At 41.8% G+C, this 13,474-nt stretch overlaps 1 protein-coding gene across 1 annotated transcript in view; it reads right to left on the bottom strand.

Moving 5' to 3' along the window:
• The window catches only part of LOC119408494 (collagen alpha-1(XXIII) chain), a 250,608-nt gene that overhangs the window by 232,375 nt on the left and 4,759 nt on the right, over positions 1-13,474 (bottom strand). The gene's annotated exons all lie outside the window — the stretch shown is intronic.

Genomic DNA, 13,474 nt, shown 5'->3' with positions numbered 1-13,474 from the left:
GAGTTCTGTTTCACACCACCGACGACTCCAAACAAGAGAGACGTCCTACTTTTTTATAATTTTATCTCGTGTCTGTTAGGAACATTAACGTAAAAAAAATAATAATAATGTTTCGGTTCAGGTTTAGCTCCAAGGCTGCCAGGGTTTTATGTCCACATTATCCGAACAACAAATCCAGGTGTGCTCGCCCGAGCCCCGTCCTGCAGCAATGCATTCCTGATGAAGCTGAATGCCAAAAAATATACAGAGAACTCACAATATTTTCTCTCAAAACACGAGCTGAAATGTGCACGATTAGACTTTTTTATTCTTTTTTTTTTTTTTTTAGATTTTACCTCTTCCTTGTGAATTGAGATAAATGACTGAACAGGTTGAAAGCAGCAGGGAGAGAAACTGTCTGAACACATGGAGCTGCCAGCCACCTGCTGGTCTTAAATAGTCTGCTCCCCAGTTAAAAAGGCTGCCCCCCACCACCACCATCACACCTGCCACTGGATAATTAAAGAAAACATAAATGGCTCCGTATTTCGCACAGCACTGCTCCACAACACGTTGCAGGACTGGTTTGATGCACCCCTAAGAAAACATTTTTGACTGAAGCCCGAGCATTCATTAAAAGAACGCCCTCCACCGTTCCTTGCCAGACATTTAAACTGATATCGTGTTATGACGAGAAGTGAGGGAGCGACATCTGATCTGGTCAAAACTTAAGTGCAATCTCATGCAGTATTTCGTGGCGTGTTAGCTCTCATAAAATACCTTGAGGGTGAGTCTCGGCTACTACCAATTCAAAATTTTAGCTCGGTATCTTTAAAACTGATTGAGTTAAAACCATTAATGGGTTTGCTAAAATCAATTAGCTGTGGTGGCCATTTTAATATGGATTGACTTCAAAAGTTAACCTGCTCTAGATGTGCATTCAGTGATTACTTTCTGAGAGTTTCACTACTATCTATTCAGTGTTTTATGAGATATTTTGCTAACAGACAAACAGGGTTGACGCCAAAGATTAATACCAAAGTTTTAAACAAATGTGTTGTGCTCAGAGTATATGTTGAAGATGAGCCTTAGCTACAATCACAGTAAATTTTAGCTCAATATCTAAAAAATTGGCTGAGTTACAGAACTTTATGTGTTTTCACATTTCAGTTGGCTACGGCGGCCATAGTGAAGTGGGTCGACACCGAAAGTCAATCTTTTGCAGAAGTACATCTAATGATTACTTTCTAAAAGTTTCATCAAAATCCACCTTGTAGTTTGTGAGATATTTTGCTAACAGACAGACAGAGTTGACTCTAATAGTTAATGGCAGAGTTCTAAGAACAGAAATCCTGCTCTTCGTTGGTGCTTCGGGTAAAAGTTGGGAATGACTCTCAGCTACTCTCACAACAAATTTCAGCTCAATAGCCTTAAAACTGACTGGGTCATAAACATTTTTGTGTTTGATAAGATTGATTGGATGTGGCATTCATAATAAATAGGAGGCTTCCAAAAGTTAATCAGATGTAGATGTGATTATCACATTATGATAGTTTCATTAAAATCAGTCCAGTAGTTCATCAGATATTTTGCTAACACAGCAAACAAACACAACTCTGGCATGAGAGGCGGTGAACCATATGATCATCGTTTGACTCCAGCAGAGAACAGCAGCAAAATACCTGCACGGGTTTTCACAAAACGTCACCAAAAAGTACGAGAAGAAAAAGTTAAACTGAGCTCTGAGATCCTTTCAAAAATCTCTTTCTGAGTTAGGAGCGCTGTGAACACCACGGATAATTCTGCAGCGATGCTCCTAAATCAATCCAGGACTGAAGAATTGAATTACAGCGCTGCGGTTGAACACACCACTTCATGCTTTTGATGCTCGCTCTGGCCCGTTGAGAACAATCGGCGCTTGGAAATCACGCACGTCAGACAAAAGCAGTGCCGTGTGAAAATCAGATGTTCTCCTAAATCAAGCCTCTTTGATGTAAAGCGTACATTAAATGACTGATGCCTCATTTTAGATGTTGATTGTAAATATTTATTTAGCTGAAGTTTATTAAGCGCCTTCGTATGGAATGAATTAAACTCCTCGCTGCTCATCACCATTAGACGTTTGCAACTCCCCTTCTTTGCCCATAAACAGCTGCATCTTGACGCAGAGGTGGCACCAAGTCTCAAGTCTTTATCCTCAAGTCCCAAGTCTGAAACTTGGAATTTCAACGTGGCAACACAGGAGAGCCAGCTCTTCAGGACAAGACTCAGCGGTTCACCTACACCTCAAGGATAAGGGACACTCTTTTGAGGTCCAAAATGTTCACATCTTGGACAGAGAAGACAGATGGTTTGAGAGGAGGGTGAAGGAAGCTGTTTACGGGAAAAGAAAGAAACCATCTTTAAACAGAGGAGGTCTCAGATTTCAGCTTTCAAAAACCTATAATGCAGCTTTAGACCTGATACCCAGTCAGCCTAACACCAATCAAGGTCAATCTGGTCAGTCATGTGACCAGAGTGCGAGTCAGACTAACTAAGATCCTAACGATCCTCTATTGTGAGGAGCGAGAGGGCAATCTGCAAGCTTGCAGAACACCTCAGATTCATAACTCAAACCCAACAGTAGAGCTGTGATTTCTAACCCGAACCCGAACCCCGGCCTAGCCCAACCCGCATTAGAGCCAGGCCATAATAATGTGCGGTCCAGGTCGCTGTCGGGCTTTTGATTGCATCAACAGACACAGACAGCTGATGATCCAATTATATGGCAACATGGCTTGCCATACTATCACCAGCCGCATGTGGCCATTTGACGGTGCGCTGACCGCCCTTGAAAGAGGTAAAAAGTTCAGTTAAGCTTCAGATGGACTACTGCCAGAGATCCATGAGCCCAAATGGACGTTCATTCAGCCGCTGCACTCAGCGGATGCACGCGGCCGATGACCCAAACAGGTGAGATCACAAAGTATCTGACATGTCAGAGCATGGCCCGTGTCTGAATAATGCAGAATGCAGGCAGAAGCAGGGATTTAATGCGCTTTGACAGCCATGAAAGGACAAACACCCCCTCAGCTCCGATCTACTGCCCTCTTTACTCAGCCGCACGCGTCTGACAACCGTTAACTATACAAGCAGTCAAAGCTTAATTTAAAATGTCGGGGGGGGGGGGGGGGTGTCAGGTTCTGACCTGTAATTACTGTTAATTTGTTGGGTCGGGTGGGGTTCGGAAATGATGGCTACGGGCTGGGGTTGGGTCAGTTCGGATTTTTTGGACTCGAATGCAACTCTACCCCACACTCCCTTTTCTTTGAATTGAAAAAGCTTCTTGGATGAGAAGAAACATCTTCAGCTACAGAACAGAAGTCCAGTTGTGTTTGCCTTGAATCTTTGTTGGATTTACCATGTCCTGGATGACTGAGAGTCTACACCAGCATACGTACAGAGTGTGAAAAGACAGACGGTCTGCGCCTGTTAATACAGAAAGAGTGAAATGAATGAACGGGGTGCACTTTTTAAATAATGTGTGTGTTTTAAACTTTAGATTATGGGTAAAATATAAGTAAACAGGTCAAAGTCCAAGTCTCTGAACATTTTTTCGAGTCGTCTGAAGTCATAATATTAATGACTCAAGTTCAAGTCACATGACTTGAGGCCACACCACTGACTTGACGTGTTTGCCAAGTTCAAGAAGACATGTCGATTACAAAAAAAAAAAAAAAAAAGCAGCTTCGGCTGTTTTGGTGAAACAGGGCGTGCTGATCAATGGATGCATATCTCCAATCGCCTTTCATGCCAGAGTTGCAGCCGTTTTGGTGAAGACTTGGACAGAATGTAAAAAGTCTCATGCGACATCCCAAGATGTCACAGTCAATGTTACGAATGACTCTCAGCTACTACCACGCCAGGTTTTAGCACACTCTCTGTAAACACTGACTGAACTAAATGTTTGTGTTTTTTATGTCTACTAACTGAGGCAAACATGTTGAAAGGTTCATCAGCTGTAAATCCAATGGATAGTTCCTGAAAGTTTCATTAAAAAAGTATGCAGTGGTTCAGGAGATATTTTGCTAACAGACAGAAATGACTCCATATTGTTAAAGGCAGTAGTTGAAACAAAGCTTTTGACCATATTTGAATGCTCAGAATATGTGTTAGAGATGACTCTCAGCTACTACCACACCAAATCTCACATTAATATCTGTAAATTGACAGCTGCAGCCACTCGTGTTTTTAATATCAGTTGGCTGTGGCAGCCATCTTGAATGGGGTTGACTCTGAAATCATCCCACCATCCTTTTCCACTAATCCTATTAAAAGCCATCCAGTGGTTACGGAAGTATTTTGGTAACAGACACACAAAGACGTGGGTAAAAACATTAGCATCTGTCTTTGCTTTTTGGTTGTGGGCAATAAAACATCAAACGGTAAGTAAAAAAAAAAAAAAAGTGAAACTTCTTTCCCATTTCCATCCACCTGTGGGTGTGAGAACCTTTCGTTTCATCTGTGTTTATTAGTGTTGCGTAAGGACGGAGCGCACGAGAAAACCGAGCCTCTGCACTTCCTGAGACCTCCGACTTTCCTGGAAAAAAACAACAACCCAATGACATAAATATAAACATGCCCTCACGGAGCTGTTGCTCAAGAGCTGGCTCTGTGTGGACGGGACTCAGATCTGATCCGAGACAGGACAGACAACAGCTTGAGACCTAAACACGAACACATGGAGGAAAAACACACGTCGCCGTCTGGAGTTCATTGTTCTTATTTTTTATTTCTGACCAGCTCAAAATGAGTTCCTGCTTGAACCGACTTCAGTCGATATTTACGGCGAACATCAAGTTAGTGAGAATTCATGTTTCCTCCGGATCAGAACTATAATCAGCTTGTCCTTTCAGATGCTTCTGCGTATTCAATATATATATGTGTATATCCTGAGCCTGGGTGCCTGTTATACCCCCCCCCCCCACCACCACCCTATTTTTCTTCTCAGTGTTCCTGAGGTCTTTGTGGGCCTCGGTGGGCTGCTGACTGGCCGACTTGTGTCCAGCTGTTTATTTTTCAAAAGGAAGAATGTCGGCCCCGCTGTTAAACACTGCGGTTTCACAAAGCTAACTTTAATAAGGAGGCTGATGAGAGACCGAGGTGTGTGTGTGTGTGTGTGTGTGTGTGTGTGGGGGGGGGGGGGGGGGGGGGTGTGTGGGGGTGTGGGGGGGGGGGGGGGGTTATGTGCATAGAGTTTAGGTGAAGCAGAAGTGAAGAGAAACTGCGCAGACGCATCAGAACGTGCACACCTGGAGCAGGTTACATGCTCGGCTGTTGTTTTCCATCAAAGAGCTTGCGATGCTCCTAACCTAAACCGTGAGTTTGAGGGTTATGTAACACCCCCCCCCCCCCCCAACCTCAACCATGGCTATTTTTAACCACAGCCATGTTTCACATCCTAACACAAAGCTTTCGCCTAAACCAGATTCAGACAGTTCAAGTAGAAAAGTGATAGATCTTCAGAAAACATTCAGGACTGTTGGAGACCACTGTAAATTGTGACTCAAATGCGAGAAAATGGGAAACTTCCCAGTAGCAGCCTCCCTGACTCTCGAGTGTTTGCGATCATGTGACCAGCGAGCCACGTGGCTGGTTTGTCAGGATTTTTTTTTTGTTAAACAGACTATTTTTGTCTGCTTAGCTAAAATTGTATTCTAGGCCGTGCACATTATTTAGTTGCCCACTTCCATTCACATTGTATCCACCGTAGTCACCTTTGACTTCTTTCTTCTTCTTCTTCTTCTTCTTCTTCTTTCGGCTTTCCCCTCTTCAGGGGTCTCCACAGAGAATCATCCTCCTCCATCTCTGTCCTCACTCCAACTACTTCCATGTCCTCTAACTGCATCCATATATCTCCTCTTTGTCTTTTTCCTGGCATTTCTAACATCCTTCTACCAATATACCCACTGTCCCTCCTCTGGACATGTCCAAACCACTGTCCCTCCTTTGGACATGTCCAAACCATCCGGGTCTGGTCTCTCTAACAGTTGTTCAACCTGTGCTGTATCTCTAATGATCTCATTCTCACTCCTTAGGAGAACCTCAACATCTTCATTTCTGCCGCTTCCAGTTCTTTCTCCTGATGTCTCTGTCTCCAGACCATACAACATGGCTGGTCTCACCACTGTCTTGTAAACTTTTCCTTTGACCTTTGCTCACACCCTTTTCTCACAAATCACTCCTGAAACTTTGCTCCATCCACTCCATCCTGCCTGAACTTTCCTTTTCACCTCTTTACCACTTTCCCCATTTTCCACATTTACCCAATTTTTGTATCCACTTTGACTGCCACTCCAACATTTATGATTTAATCTACACCTTTCGAAGATCTGGACCACTTCTTTAATATTTATGTATCGCCAGCGTGGTTAGACGGACATTTGAAGCTGTAGCATCAGATGTTTTCTGTCATAAGGAGAGCTCCCAGTCAGCTGTCTAACTTTTTTTTTTTTCTTTCGGCTGCTCTCTTCCTCGGGGTCGTCACAGCGAACTAACTCGCTGAAAGACTTGGCGATTGTTTTTACGGCGGATGCCCTTCTTGACACAACCACAGACCACCGAGCTACCACAGCCCTCTGTGTGGAGCAGAGAGCTGTTGTCTGGGGTGCCCGGGGGAGCAGATGGTGGGGGTTAAGAGCCTTGTTCAAGGAACCAGAGTGGTGCAAATGATTGTGGAGGTTGCTTCACCATTTTGATGTCGTCAGTTCGGGGAATTGAACCGGTGACCTTCCGATCACAGGTCCACCATCTCTAACCTCTGTGCCACCGCTCCAGCTGTCAAAATACTTTGTACTAATACAAAATACTCACGAGTTTGAGACGTCTGGGACAATTCTGGGACTATTTTAAGAGAAATTTTTCCCATAGATTTTTTTTTTTGGAACATGTTAAAAATTCAAGCAACACATTTTGGAGAATCCCTCACAAGTGCTGTTTGTCAACAAGTTGCCCACAGCTGCAGCCCAGTGACGTACTGGCTTACTGTTAGCATGACGAGTTCATGCTAAGCGTTTTCTTTCATAGAAAACTACAAGCTAACACCTTACTTTTCATTTCCTTCCTGCTAATACTTTTTACCAACATCAACACGTTGCTGCTCCATCTGTCTTAGAAGTTAGATCAGGGACTGACATCACATCTGATCCAGGTTTTCACTTCTAATATTTCATGCAAGTCTTTTCTTACAACTGCACATTCATAGATTTATTTCCCAAATGTGTTTAGTTTTATTTAGATAATTGATGCTTAAATAAACTATGATTGGTTGTGAGGTTAGTAGGGGGCGTGGCTTACAGCCCTACACCTCCAGTGCACAGACTCTGGTTCCAAAAATACAACCCAGCAGGAACTGTACATCAGATAATGCCAGCTTCAGATTTGAATGATGGGAAGAGGCAGAGATGTTCTGTCCATCATTTTTAGGGTTTATGGTTAATGCAAAAAATGCAGTAAAAGCAAATGTATCAACTTGATTTACTAATAATGGTTAACCTGATCACTACGGACAACCGCAGCAAATCCAACTGGTTTCTCAACTTGCACCTGGACCACCTTTAGGTTGGGTGTGATGTCATACCCAGGTTAGAATTCTGATGCAAGCAGGACCTCCATCAAGGACTATCGCAGACCATGAAGGCCCAGATGAACGAATGAGTGTTGGTTGTATTAATAGTTTAATACTGTGGTTATCAGTTTTTATGGACAAGGTTGTTATAGTTTATTTGGATGTCAAGGCTGATGAAAAACCTACAACTGTCTATATTTTGTGGTCCATTTAACTCTGAATCTATTTTTTTTTTGTTTGTTTTAATCTCAACTTGGACAGATAAGTTTCTCACCAGTATGAGGAATGAGGAAACCAGTTGGTTTTCAGACTTACAACTTGGACATGAGAAAGTGACTTCACTCCAAGATTCAACTCCGAGGCCAATCAGACACACAATCATTGTGTCTCTTTGTATGAAAATAAGTAAGAAAAGCTCAGATTGCACAATTTTTGAGCCGCCGTCTTAAAGCGGTAAAGTTCTGCTCGTGCTTGGGCGACTTCAGACTTCAGCGTAAAGGTTCCTGAGAACATCGTGAAGGTCTTTCTCTCACACAAACAGCTGATGCAACTCGATCCCGGAGACGGTTGGCATTCATCTAGAAGCACCTCTTGAATCCAGCCCCAAGCTTCAGCTGCACATGAGGCACATCCATCTCTAAATGTCTCCAACAGTCCACGAGTTAGCATTCCACGTTAGCAGCTACAAATAAACGGAGCGCCCTTCAGCTTTCCACAATATCCAAATAAGAGCGAGAAATCAAGAGGAGTCGTTCACTTTTATATTCACTTCTGCAAAAAAGCAACAAGAATTACAGACCTCGGAGCTGAGAGACAGGCGTAAACTGACGAGACGAAACAATAAATACAAATAAAGGCCTAACAATCCATGGATGAATGCATATCACCCAACACATTTCATACGTGTGTTATAGATGGAGATGATCTTATTTTGAGTTGGAGCTATCTCCCTTAGAGTATGTGATGTTAGTAGCTCTCAACTACGACCACAACAAACTTTAACTCTATATCTGTAAAATTGACTGAATTATAACTGTTTTTGAGTTGGTTTATTTCAATTGCCTGCCGTGGCCATCTTCAATTCAATTGTATCCAAAAGTTAATCTGCAGTAAAGAAACATCCATTGATTATTTCTTGAAAGATTTTTCAAAATCCGTCCAGTGGGTCGTGAGATATTTTGCTAACAGACCGACACCATTGATTCCAAATAAATAACGTTATAATTTTAAAGAAAGATCTTACGCATTCTAATAGTACTTGGCATGTGCTTTGGGGACGAGTCTCAGCTACTACCACACCAACTTTTATCTCAATTTGTGTAAAACTGACTGAGTTATAGTCAATTTTGTGTTATTTAAGTTCAGTTTGCTGTGGCAGCCATCTTGAATTGGATATACTTTAAAAGTCAAGCAGACGTAGAGAACCATTCAATGATTATTTCTTGAAAGTTTAATCAAAATCTGTTCAGTTGTTCACAAGATATTTTGCTAACAGACAGATGCAGAATACAAACATAATAGTTGACTTTTGGAAGCACGTGGTGAAAAAGAGACTGGGTGAAAGTAACTAGTTAAAACTCTAAACGAGGAGTGTATTTACGCCCGCAGGGACGCTCGACTGTGCAGCAGCACGGTCGAAGGTATTTGATGCATGTTTTCCTCCCCAGTTTGGGTCCTTCCCTCTGCAGCAGAAAACAATAAAGACACCTGGATCTTCTGCCACAGGATGCTCTCTTCATAACTTCATACACAGTCAGTTTAAAGTAATGCAGCAGACGCCATGAGACATTTATTGTAGCGTGCCGGCAGACATCAACTAACACGCGAAGCTGAATGTTGCTGCAGCTTTTAATGAAAAATATCTGAAACGAGGCTGCTGAGGGAAACAAATTTCCTGCGGTTATTGTTTTATAATGGTCATTAATGGATCATATGTGCCGTATGTACACTTCCTGTGGAGAGAGGTTTAAGGTCTATAGGTAGCTGCGAGCTTCCTGTCTGATTTATTATGTCTTTAAAAATAAAATGACGCCCCGGGGAATGTTGGCCCCATTGTGTTGCTCAATCTCTCAAAAAAATGGGTTTCCTCGTCTCCTTCACTTTGGGAGAGTGGGATGCTGGGTAAGGAGGGTGTGCAGCTTCGCCTCTGCCTCCTATGGTTTCAAAGAAAACGTCAGAGGCGGCTGAAAGTATAATGATTAGCCCTCATTATTAAAGTACTCCCGAGACACTATAAAAACATGCAAAAACTTAGTTTTCATATAATCTCGATACTGAAAGAGTTGTGACAAAACGCAATTAAAATCATATTGTAATGATTTTCTTTTCTCATAAACTCATATTTTGTTGCCAGTACAGCATAGTACACATATGTGTTAAGACTTGAGTAACTGGATCATTTGTAGAAAAAAAAAATCAAATCAAACAGGGTCATTTTAAATTTGATGACAGCAACACGTTTAAAAAAAAGATGTTGGGACAAAGACAACAAAAGGCTGTAAATGTAAGAGGTACAAATAAGAAACAGCTGGAGGAGCAATTTGCAACTAATTATGGTAACTGACAACAGGACAGTAAGAGGACAGGGTACTAAAAGGGCAGTTTAGAGATCCATCCATCCATTATCTTTGCCCGCTTCTTCCTTTTCGGGTCGTGGGGTCACTGGTGCCCATATCCAGCTATCAAAAGTCAATACGGGATACCAAAAATCTTCGGGCCTTCAGGCGGGGCTTCATTAAAAGCAGGTGTGATTCTGTTCTGGACATCAGTTCATGGGCTCAGGAACACGTCCTTAGATCATTGTCTGTAAACAGATCATGGTGCCATGCACAAATGCTGGCTAAAGCTCTATCGTGCAGCTGTATGTGGACACCATCCAGAGACATCACTGTCGTCTTTGGATCAAATCTCATTTAAAATGGACTGAAGCAACGTGTTCATGGTCAAATGAATGTTCTTCTTCTTCTGTCGGCTGCTCTCTTCCTCTGGGGTCTCCACAGTGAACTATTTCACACGAACACTTGACAATTGTTTTTATGCCGTGTCCTTCCTGACACAACCACAGACCACCGAGCTACCACAGCCCTCTGTGTGGAGCAGAGAGCTGCTGTCTAGGGCACCAGGGGGAGCAGATGGTGGAGGTTAAGGGCCTTGCTCAAGGGCCCAGAGTGGGGGAAATGATGGAGGAGGTAGGTGTGGATAATTCACCTTTCCCACCAACATTTTGATGTTGTCAGTAAGGGGAATTGAACCGTCAACCTTCTGATCACAGGCCGACTTTCGCTAACACCCCCCCCAGATGAATCAAAATGTGTTTTTGGAAAATGTGACACACCATGACCTCTGTATTAAACAGGAGAGGGACTATTCAGCCTGTTTTCACACACAGCCTGCCTCTCAGATGGTATAGGGGTGCATTATTGCCACTTAAATGGGCATCTTACAAATCTGCACAAGCACCAATCAATGCAGAAACATGTAAAAAGGTTTTAGAACAGCATATGCTCCAATCCAGAAAACATATTTTTCAGAAAAGACTTTGCATATTTCAACAAGACACCGAACAAACGGCACCAGTGACAACAGCATGGCTTTGTAGTAGAAGAGTCTGGAGCTGCACTAGCCTGCGTGCAGTCCAGATCTCTCAGATTAAAAACATTTGGCGCATCATGAAATGAAATGCCCCATGAGACCAGAATGGGACAACGTTCCCCTCTAAATTCTCCTCAGCTCCTAGACGTTTACAGATGTTGCACAGTTGTGGATGTGTAGCTGCCATCAAATTCAAAAATCACCATTTTTTCCTCAAATAGTTGTACCATCTCTTCATTTAAACATGTGAAATGTTACATGTGTTCCACTGTGAATAAAATGTGGGTCAATGACATTTGTAAATCATTGAATTCTGTTTGGGCAGCACGGTGGCGCAGTTGGTAGAGCTGCCGCCTCTCAGTGAGAAGGTCACCAGATCAAATCTTGACCTGACCGGGAAGCTTTGTGGGTGGAGTTTGCATGTTCTCTCCGTGCATGCGTGGGTTTTCTTTAGGTACTCCTGTTTCCTCCCACAGACTAAAAACATGCATGTTAGGCTGATTGGTAACTCTAAATTGTCCCTAGGTGTGACTAGAGTATGTGATAGAGAACATCCTCAGCTACAACCACAACAAATTTGAGCTTAACATCTGTAAATGTGGCAGAGTTTTAGCTCCTTTTGTGTTTGCTAGCTCAACTTTCCAACAGTTTCATTAAAATCTGTCCGGTGTTTCATGAGATATTTTGCTAACATGGTTGACAGTTAATGGCAAAATTTAATGTGACAGATCTCCCATGGTCTGTTACCACTCAGTGTATGAGTTAAGGATGATGCTTAACTACAACCACAGCAAATTAGAGCTCAATAGTTGCATAACTAACATTTTCATGTTAGCTAAATCCAATTAGCTGTGGCGGCCATCTTGAATCAAGTTGACTACAAACACTAATCAGTTGTGAATCCATTGATTACTAGGCATGTCACGATAACAAATTTTGCTGGGCGATTAATTGCCTCAGAAATTATTGCGATAATATTGTTTGAAATTCGACAATAATTAGTAATTATTGTCAAATTTAAGAAGAAATGTTGGTTAATTTGTTTTGAGTGTAGTACCTTTTTATGACCACTGGATGGCAGTATAAGACTGCTTGAACCAAAGGTTGAATAGTGAGGGAGCGATCAGCGTCTCTTTAAGAAAAATGGAAGAGAGGCTCCTTAACGTGACATGGGCTGTCTCTCTTCGGTTCTCAAAATGGCGGACGCTCGGTGCGGTTTGAACTCTTTAGCATAGCATTTTTCATACAAAGCTTTTAATTAAAAAATTTTTTTTTAAATCAGTGAACAAGTTCTCAGTTTCTTTTTTTTTGCAGAGAAAAACAACTTTTTAGACGAAGGCACGGGTTTCAACCATGAATTTTAGAGCTTCGAGAAGACGGAGGGTTTTTTCTGAGGTCGGCCTGTTAGCTTAGCTCGTAGCTTAGCTTCTCAGCTTAGCCGTTTTTAACGATCCAAAAAAAATGGACATTTTGAATGAATAAAACAGATTTTAAAGAGAAAGGGAGGGGTCAGTGAAGAGCACCAGAGTTCAGCTTTTTGTCATCCAGTGTCCAGTAGAAGAGAGAGACACGAAGAAATTATAAAGCCAAAACATGAAAATGAGGTTGATCATTTTTATTTATCATGCTATTAATTGATTTATTGTTTATCACGACAGGCCGATTGATTACATTAGGAGATTCATTAAGATGAACCCAGTGGTTCATGGGACATTTTGTTGAGACGAATGAACACACACACACACACACGTAGACAATTAGGGGTGTAAATCTTTACCACAATGCAATATTATATTGATTTGTTTGTATGATGATACGATTTTTCTCGATATCACAGTCTGTCACGATACGATTTCGATTCTATTCGATTCACAAGTCTGCGATCGATATATTGCGATATCAAATGCCCATCTCATTTACATATAAATAAATTTACAAAAACAATTCAAATATGATTTAACCATTTTATTTCTGTTGTTACATGCACCAGGCATTTAAACAAAAAACTTTTTTCTTAAATAATGAAAAAATAAAAATAAATAACCTGTTCAGTATAGTCTCACATTTCTTATGTTTAAGTGCATTTTTTAAACACGTTAACTTAAAAGTATCCTGATGACCTTTCAGTTATAAAGAAACAAAAATAGATATTGAGCTTACATAACATGGCTATCAATGCCGTGTTTCTTCTTCAGGTGAACGGCTAAATTTGTTGTTTCCCAGAGTATTTTAAGTCACGCTGGCCCCTGTTTCATACAACATGAGTTCTGTCTGTTGAGCCGTCCTTCTGTTGGAATC

Source organism: Nematolebias whitei, chromosome 4 (genome assembly GCF_014905685.2).
Source record: "Nematolebias whitei isolate Nwh7 chromosome 4, NemWhi1, whole genome shotgun sequence".
Lineage (NCBI taxonomy): Eukaryota > Metazoa > Chordata > Actinopteri > Cyprinodontiformes > Rivulidae > Nematolebias > Nematolebias whitei.
Note: the sequence above shows the minus strand (reverse complement) of the source record. Positions and strands in the feature narration are given on the sequence as shown.